The sequence below is a fragment of the Falco cherrug genome, chromosome 6 (genome assembly GCF_023634085.1).
Source record: "Falco cherrug isolate bFalChe1 chromosome 6, bFalChe1.pri, whole genome shotgun sequence".
NCBI classification, from domain to species: Eukaryota; Metazoa; Chordata; class Aves; order Falconiformes; family Falconidae; genus Falco; species Falco cherrug.
The window spans coordinates 67,513,611-67,522,812 of record NC_073702.1 but is presented as its reverse complement, the minus strand read 5'-3'; positions in this window follow the sequence as shown (position 1 = coordinate 67,522,812).

Genomic DNA, 9,202 nt, shown 5'->3' with positions numbered 1-9,202 from the left:
CACTGATGGAAATGATTCAGAAGTGCTCATTCAATAGCTCTCTCATTGCACATGTTTTAAAATTGAGGATGAAAAAAAGCCTAGCCTGAATACTTCATAAGTATGAGTCAGGGTTGGTGTTACTGTGAATGGTCAAATAAATCATCTTTTGGGAATTGTTTCTGTTGTCTGATAGGACAAATAGTTCCAGCATGATCTTTGTTGTGTACAATTGTACAAATGTAGCAATCTGATTTTAAGATTATCCTCACAGGTAACTTTTGACAGACAGTCCCTGCAGTCAATTATCTCACTGTAGGTATCAGACTGACTAAAAAAAATCTTTCAGATACTGATACGTTTCTCTACAAAACTTACATGGGCATTTTTACTGGAGATTAAAAGGTTGTCTCAACTGAGAATAAGTTAGTAGAAACAAAAATACAAACCCCCACCTCTACAAATGAAGCGGGTTCTTGCACTGATTTAATATATCCTCATAAATGGGTGCTCTACATGCTTGTGTAAATCCCAACCCCAGAATGTAAGTGCTTCCCACTGATTCAATACAATAGAAGCTCAGTATTGATGAACTGAATCCAAACATTCACATAAATATATAGGAAATTATTTCATGATTCTTTTCATTGAGCTCTAATTTAGAAAAGTGGAGATTTCATGCTTCTTTTTAAAAATAAGATAGAAGTAGGGACAGGCCCAAATGCCTACTTTTGAATCTCAATCCAAATCTTATTTTTCCCAAGGTTGAAGTTTACTTTGGCTCCAATACATTGATTAAGATTCTTCAAGATGAGGGAAAAAAATTTTTTTCACAATGCACCAACTGAAACAGGAATGCAAAGCACTCTTTCCTCATTTGTCCAGTCATGGAAAATGTTAGCACTGGTCCTGATTACCTCTAGCCAAGAAACATGCAAGGATTTCAGCCTTTAGAAAAGCTCACGTGACTAGTGCCACTCTCTTTAGAGAAGTGGAGATCTCCTGGTTGCAGAAGAGGAGTACAAGGCTCCTCCAATAACAGGACATATCCACTAACTTGATCCTAATGAAATCTCATCAGCATGTGAGTTTCCTCATATGTTTGTCTCATTTGCCAGAACAGGAAATCCACAGAAATTACTTTTCACCAAGATTAACCCAAAATCAAAATGACAGCTCTAACCCATTTTATGTAAACATCAATATTAACATGAAGTAAAACCATTCATGGGATGCGTTCCACTCTGCTGCTTCTTCCCAAACTGAGCCTTTGCACTACAACACGGTTAGTAGAGGCCTGAAGACAAGCAAATTCTGCTTCCAAAGGTTGAAGCCAGGTACTCAGCATGATCCTGTAGTATACAAATTGAGGCATAATATCAGATAACTGAGAACCAGTTCTGTATGTTAAACCACTGGACAGTTTTGATACACTTAGACTAGTTGTTCTCTATGCCTTTCCTGTTGTTACTTTCTTTTTTGAAAAAAAATGAAAGCTACAGTGTCCTTAGTTCCTCATTTTTCTCAGAAAAATCCCTTTTTTTAAATTTTGAGCAAGAGAACTCACCATTTTTCCTCTAGAAGTACACCTGGAAATAGTCCTACACCTATGGGAGAGAGAGGGCTATATAGGCAACAAAAGTACTGAGGAAAGGCAGAAAGGAGGATTCACAACTAATGTTTCCACTTTGTTTCCTCTAAGCAAGGCAAGTAAACCTGTTAACCTCTTTCATTGCTAGAGGTGAAAAGCTCCCCTGACCCTAAAATATGTCATTTGGCAGTAGGTCTGCTTTGCTGTGTCCCCTTCGTTCTTATTACTGAAGAAGAAAGACATCCCAAATTAGAGCAGGCCATCCTGACTCCAGTCAAAGCAGGTTGAGAGTGCAAAGTGTTTTTTACCGGTTGCAGCAAAGAATAAATCTGCTCTGGAAAATGGGTGGTGGAAGATACAGCCTACCTTGCCGGACACATAGCAATTTTACAAAAAGGTCTTGCCCGAGAACTGAATTATCAGATCTTCTGTTCCTTCTTGTGAAGTCTCAGAGTTGTTTTTCTTTTCCCTGAGGAACGGCTGTGCATGTCAAATGTTAATTTTATCTTAAAGTTCCTTGTACAGGCATACAGACCTGAGAATCGTACTGTTCTCCAAAGTCTGATTTGTTTAAAACTAATTGTAAGACAATAGTATTTCTCTCTTGACATTTGTTTTCCTGTTAAAGATAATGTTGGAACCCGTGACATGACCACATCCAGCTGCACCAGACACATCAAAATCAGTGACAGGATGAAACCAAATTACTAGGCCTTTTTGTGGCTGGGGCACCATGTGATGCATCACAATGCAAGATGACAATTGAAACATTTTAAACTGTAGTTCAAACCACAGCAAAGAAAACCTCAGGACTCAAGATCAGAGAGAGAGAGAAAGAGAGAGGTGTTTGCAAACTGTACAAGAGGAAGGGATTTAGCTCTCTGCTTCTTCACAGGTTCACCATCTGATTTGCTGCCAATTGCCCAAAGGGCTTTGACATCTGAAGGATATTACACAAATATACAGCACTTGTGAATAGCAGAGGGCAAAGGGAAGCATTTAGATCATATGTGCAAGAGATCTAAGCATTCCTATCTCCCTCGCCACTGCCTCCATGGGCAGAAATAACCAAGCACTGAATGGGCCATGAGGCTGGCAGGACTGGGAGAAGATGAGGTTACTGTCACATATATGAGAAGGAGACAGTCTGGCTAAGACTTTATCACAACAGTCATCCAGAAAGCAACTAAAAGAGCAGACTTTTAGAGTAGGCTCGCTCTTCAAAATAGACGTATATAGAATATTAAAGATGGAAAAAACTGTTCCGTGCTTTTGGGGTAGTAAATTCAATACAAATGTAGACAAAATAATCAAATAGCAAGCAGTTCACTAAGCTATGCTTTTCTGATTAACTGTCCAAAGTGACGAGGGGATCCCTTTCTCAGATTGTAATGTAATTCTAAAAAATATAAAGAAATAGCTTGCTTTTATTTCTAATGTGCAGGTCTAAAATGTCAATTCTTTAGCAGAAATTGACACAGTCAGAAAAGTGCTTTTTGCTTTCTGCATCTCTTTGATACCCAAGAGTAGCCACGGTCAGTTTATATGTACAAAGTTTGGGGGGTTTTAGGCCTCAATGCTGCAACAGCATACTGCTCTGAAAGTCAAAGTCGTGTTATTCCCAGTTGGAGAGTTATTGCTACCAACAAAGACTCCATAGGCAGATTCTGTGCTGATGTGTGGTAAGTGCAAATTCTTCGTCCATGTTTTCAAAATGTGCCATTGCTTAGCTGAACATTACCCTTGACTTAATCTTCTTCTGTGAAGCACATCTTCTTCCATGTCAGTTCAGTGGTATCTCCTGGACATGTAACAGCATTACTAAATATCCCTCAGATTGCCCCTCTCACATCATGTGTATTCTCTCACAAATTTTTACATGCCTATGTGAAGAAAAGCATAACATTCCTATGTTTCTGTCAGGGCCTAGGAATGTACTCTATCTTTGACCTCTGCAAAGCAGTCAACAGTTATTGTCCCATTTTGCCTTTGGTTACAGCTACCCAGATATTTTTCATTTAAGGCATAGCCAAAATTTCTTTTCAGCCAGTTTATTGTAACTGTAATAGGTTTGGGACCTGGATTTGAACGTTAGGCCTAGAATATGTGGAGCTATTCCAGTGCTGTAGAAGCCAGAAGATCTTTCATACCAATCATCTGTGGTTGGGTGGGCCAAATGAAGTTGATGGGGCTAAAAGATAAGATGTTTATTTTTGTGTCTAGCAGAGATCTCTCAAGAGTGAGGAAGGCCTGTCAGGTATACACGTGGAGAAATATTTTTTTCTGGTAGTAAGATTTCAGCCATCATTTTTAAATTTAATTTTTAATTTTGCAACCACCTGTTTTAAGTATTCAAATCTCTATGAACAATTACATAATCACACTGGAAAGAAACTTCCATCCAACAGGTTTGTTTCAGAGTCTTGCTTTGTTTCACCTCTGAGACAGCAATGAATGATTAGTCCCATATGTATGCAGCATACAAGAGTCTTGGAGCTCTGTGCATACAAGATTTGCTGTGTAAAGTCATTATTTTTCCCCTTTCGCTCATCCTTAGAATACATATCAGAAGTATTACCTCCTGCTGCAAGATGTTTGCAAGCAGTTTAAGTTGAACAGGAGAAAGTGAGCCTTCCTACTCATTATATGTAATTTTCTTTTGATTTGTTTTGATTCGTCTTAATGGTGATGGAACAGTATGTAGGTGTGGGTGTAGATGATGGGGTGGGTAAATTTTATGGAGAATGAGCTGAGTAAGCAAGTTTGAAACTACCTCTCAAAATGATTCTTCATACAAGCCTTGGGGAGGCAATCAGACACTTGCTTTAGAATCCCTTCACAAATCCCCACGCTCTGTTTCACAAAATTGTGAAAGCAAAGGATTGTGCAGCCAAAAATAAATGGCAATGTCAGCTCCTTAAGCATAGGAATTTGGCTTGTTACTATGAAGTCTGTTGTCAATAAAACCGTGTGTCTTCTAGCCCAGAAGACCACATATATCATGTGTGTCTGCTCACATCTAAGGCTGTTGACTCACCTCAATGAGGCAATCATCTCACAGCGTTAGCAGGGTTTCCCTAGTCTGGCCCAGAGCTCTTGAAGTTGAGGGAGCTGCACAGAAAGAAAGGGTCAAAATTGTAGAGCAAGTCTATGGATGGAACAGGGCTTTCATCCATCCCATCTATCCATGGTCTCATAAGAAACTCAGCTAAATGTCAACAGGCAGCTCTAAGTTTTCCACAATCCACAATGAGGGAACCTAGAAGACAAAAGGGGTTCAGAAAGAGGAGATACAGGTAAATGCCCCAGCAGAACAACTCTGCTGAAATCACATGGCCACAAAGCTGAAGGGACTGGAGAACTGAAAGGAGGGGAAGAGATCTCTTATAAATAAGCAGATGTCTTGAAATTCCTGAGTGTATCAACAGGTTGTCACAAGTCCTGCAAATCCCACCCACTCAGCAGAAGAAACCTATGAAAATTCTGCAGGGGGAACTCAAGAGCTGCTTTCAGTGGAAGGAAACAATCTGGCCTATAATTAAGTTTTCATCTCCTGTTATTTATCCAACATCATAGCATCTCATCCAGCATCTACCTTGCCGACGCTGTTTATTTAGTTAGTTCATTATATTTCTCTTTAATTTGTTGCAGTTGAGCTGAACACAATGGCTTAGAAAAACACCATTCCAAACACTTTCATCATCGCAACTTTCTAAATGTCCCAGCCCTGCTTGTTGCCAAGCAGAGAAAGAAGCATTACTGTTTCTGTCACACTTGACTGCAGTCCTTTGCCCCTAAAACTGCACCCACACTTGCTCTGGTACCTGCCATTCATTCATCCTCTGCCAGCTTTCAGAACTGATGAATGTGGAGGGCAAAGGAAGACCTCAGGAGATGCATAAATGCAGGATGTAAAAGAGAAAGAGATGAGTGACAGAAAGATAGCGACCGGCATTTGGCACACCCTGCTTTTCTAGATTGTAGTTTCACATTATTCTTTGTAAGCTGGATTTTTTTTCCTGACTGGGGCTGGGACCATCTTTTGTGTGATGTGGTAATAAAGCTTCAGTTACAACAGGTACGGGGCCATTAAGCAAGACTGCAAAGGGTCTCTGATCAGTTACAATCAACAAAACTTGAATGAGTCTTAATTTACTGTGGATGAAACTGTGCCAGGATCTGCATCATGTATGTGCACCAGCTAGACATGCACAGACCTGTGACATATACAGCAGTAAATACCATCCATAAGTAAGAAAGCCAGGGAGACCTGGTAGTTCAGGTCCTGTGTGCCCTGTAGATGATTGGAGACAGCCATCTTGGTATGAAAAACAACAAAATAATGAGGATCAGCAGGTCTGATTCTGATTTCAATTATATTTATGTAACCCAGGAGTGACTCCATCAAGATGTGGAGCAGTAATGGTGGAAACGGAGTGGCAGGCCAAGAATCTGTCTTAGGTAAATAGGCTTCATCCATAACACTGCCAGGGCATTGTAGATGGTTCAGTAATTGGAGGTGTGATGGCAGCGCAGTCATGTTCTAGCTAGCTTCAAGAGTATGGTAGGGAATCTGCAGCTGCGCAGGCTGTGGAAGGAGCTCCATATGTGTTTTGGAAGAAGGGAATGAGAGCCATGAAGCTCAAACCCGTATCTTCCTGGCTATTGTTAGTGTTAGATGAAAGCTGGTTTCAGTGCATCTCACATGCTGCAACTGCAGCTCTGACCACAGTGTAGGTACAGCGTTGGAAGCTGGCAGACGTAAGCTGTGCTTACTGTAAACCTTAGCTAAGAAATGCACTTCTTAAAGGAACACGCCAGGTAGTTCCCAAGAAGTTTGAGGTATTGCAGATGAGAAAGTCTTTCCACAGACACAGAAGGACTTTTTTTTCTTTTTCTTTTTTTTCCCCTTTTCTCTGGCAATCAGATGAACCAAGGGATGGTTTTGATTCAGAATCTGGAGCAGATACGGGGAGGATTGATTCATGATCCTTTTCTTTTTTTCTTTTTTAATGGGCTGACAGACTCTGCTCCAGGCTTGTGTTCCAAAGGCCTGATCCAAAACCCACTGAAGTCAATTCTTGTAGAGTGCAGTGTGCTGTGAATCTGGCTGCAAAGTAGTGCTCAACTACCACTCTGTAAAGAAACAGGCCACCAATTTTTTCTTAATTGCCACAACTATTAAACAACTCCTAAAAAAATCTGCCATGCCTTCTTCCTGCCAAAGCTTCCTGTCCCCTGTTCTGTACCTTACTTTTCAGCAGCTTGGCACTCCCCACTCATGGATCACCTGGCATCTGTCCTTACCCCGTGGCAGGAATACCTGCCTGGTCCCACAGTGTGCTTTTCAGTTTCCTTTGTTCCCTTCACACTGTTCCCAGTCAAGCTCACGTGGGCCTCTGAAATGAAAAGGTAACACTGTGTAACAGAAAAGAAAAATGTAAGCAACCAAGATGTGCCTGTAGCAGGAATATTTTCTCTCATCTTCTCCTGTTGCAAAAATCTTTGGCATTTGTATGTGCACACACACACACCCTGCCCATCCTTTACTGTCCTCTTTGCTATAATGACTGCATAAGATTGAAAACTCCTGAGGGCAGGGTCCTGGTGTACGGCTGGCTCTCAAAAGCATAGTCCACACCTGGGCTGTTGTTTTAATGATCAAGGTAAGGCTACCAGTCAACATACCACATTACCACACTGAACAGGCATCTGGTCCTTACACTGTAAAGTCAGAGCCTCAGAAAATCCTTTCAAAAATCCCACCTCAGCAGAGCAGTAGAGGTGTTTGCGTACATTTAAACATGTAGCCCTAGGGCTGTGCAAATAATGAGCTTTATCAGCTGAGCTGCTGGGCTAAAAAATTGTGGGGTAGAAACACCTCAGTTTGGACAGAAAAGAAATTAAAAGAATCTAATTGGTCTCACTGAAATGAAAACCTGTAAAATGTCATTTCATTCAACAGAAATGTTGCATTTGACTGAAAATTAAATGTTTCATCTTGGGAAATTTTGAGAGATCCAAAGGAACACAAGAGGCCAGATCACAGAATCCCAGAATGGCTGAGGCTGGAAGGGACCTCCCGAGATCATCTGGCCCACTCCACCTGCTCAATCAGGGCCACCTAGACCCAGTTGCCTAGGACTGTGTCTGGGTCATTTTTGAATATTTCCAAGGATGGAGACTCTACAGCCTCTCTGAGCAACTTATGCCAGTGCTGTCATCCTCACTGTGAAAAAGTATTTCCTTATGTTCAGATTCATGAGTACCTTAAGGGTGGGGTTGCTGGTATCCTTCCCACTTAAAATACCAGGATAAAAGCTGGAATGCAGGTTTTAATCCCCATGTCTCTCTCAGGGGTGAATAACCAAGCAGGTTATGAAGATATCCTAAGATGAGGATACTGCAGTCACTTTCATTACTTTGTGCAGACAATTTGGTCTTCACCGGAGCAACACTGAAGACTATGCTCTCCACTTCCCAGCAGGCTGGCCTCATTGTCATGACTCTGAAGCCATTTAACTCTCTTGCTACATGACTGTGTAAGTACTTTAATATAAACAGAGAAGCTCCTACAGGAGAGACACACCTCAATGTATTTATAACCTCATGGCTAACAGTGACTTGAGAGGTTGAATATGTTGGTGCAGGTCTAAAATCTCCACTGGTTCAAGGCAGAGGTCTGTATGTGAGGACTTTAACCCAGGACATGTTTTGTAGGTTTTTTGCAGCAGAGGCTGCCCAGTGTCCTCCTCTTGGAGCTATCCCATTTCTTATAAAACATCTAGATAGTCATGGAGGAAGAGTGTGAAGAATGACTCCTGACATGCTAGTTAAAACATTCTCCTGGAAGGTGTGACACACACGACACTCAACCCTACTCCAATTAATGTTTAATTGTTTACACAAAGAGGACAGTGTAAACAGGAATGAAAGACCTGGCCCTCAGCTCCCATCTCCTGGATTAGCTGAGAGGCAGCAGGCTAAGAGAGAGAGGGAGGGAGGGGGTGGAGGATCAGCTCCCCCGGCCCAGGCCACTGTCTCCCATAGGTTGCATTTCTTCTTGTGGACTTTTGGTGAAATAGAGTGCTCTCCATCAGCTCTGTGACCCCAGCCCTCTACTCCTGATGCTATTCATGGCAGTCAACCTCAACCCACAAATAGTTTCACACTGACAAAAAGTTGCCCAACACATTGAGTCTTCACCAGAAAAAATCCACCAGCTCCACAGGACCATTCACAGCCAGGACAGACGGCTGTGTACCCCTGTCCTTCTGAGTGTCCTTCAGATTGCTGAAGCAGGCCAGGTAGCCTTACATCTGTGCTCTTTTAAGGTACTGCTGTCAGCTTGCCAGGCATTTTAAAGTGTTTTGAGTGCAATGTCTAATTTACGTGCTAAGTGTTTGCACAATGCTGAGCACAATGGGGTCCTGACTCTGGCAAGGGTGCCCAGACACTGCTATCATTAACTGTAATTATGACTGATTACCTAAATCACGGTTCACGTCATGGGACAGACTCTTCCCCATGCACAGAGGCTGTGGGGGCTCTGCCTGAGCACAGGGCCCAGCCTGGGCCGCCAGCCCTGCCTCCGGCAGCCGGGCAGGGGCGGGCAGGAGGCTGGCAGGCAGT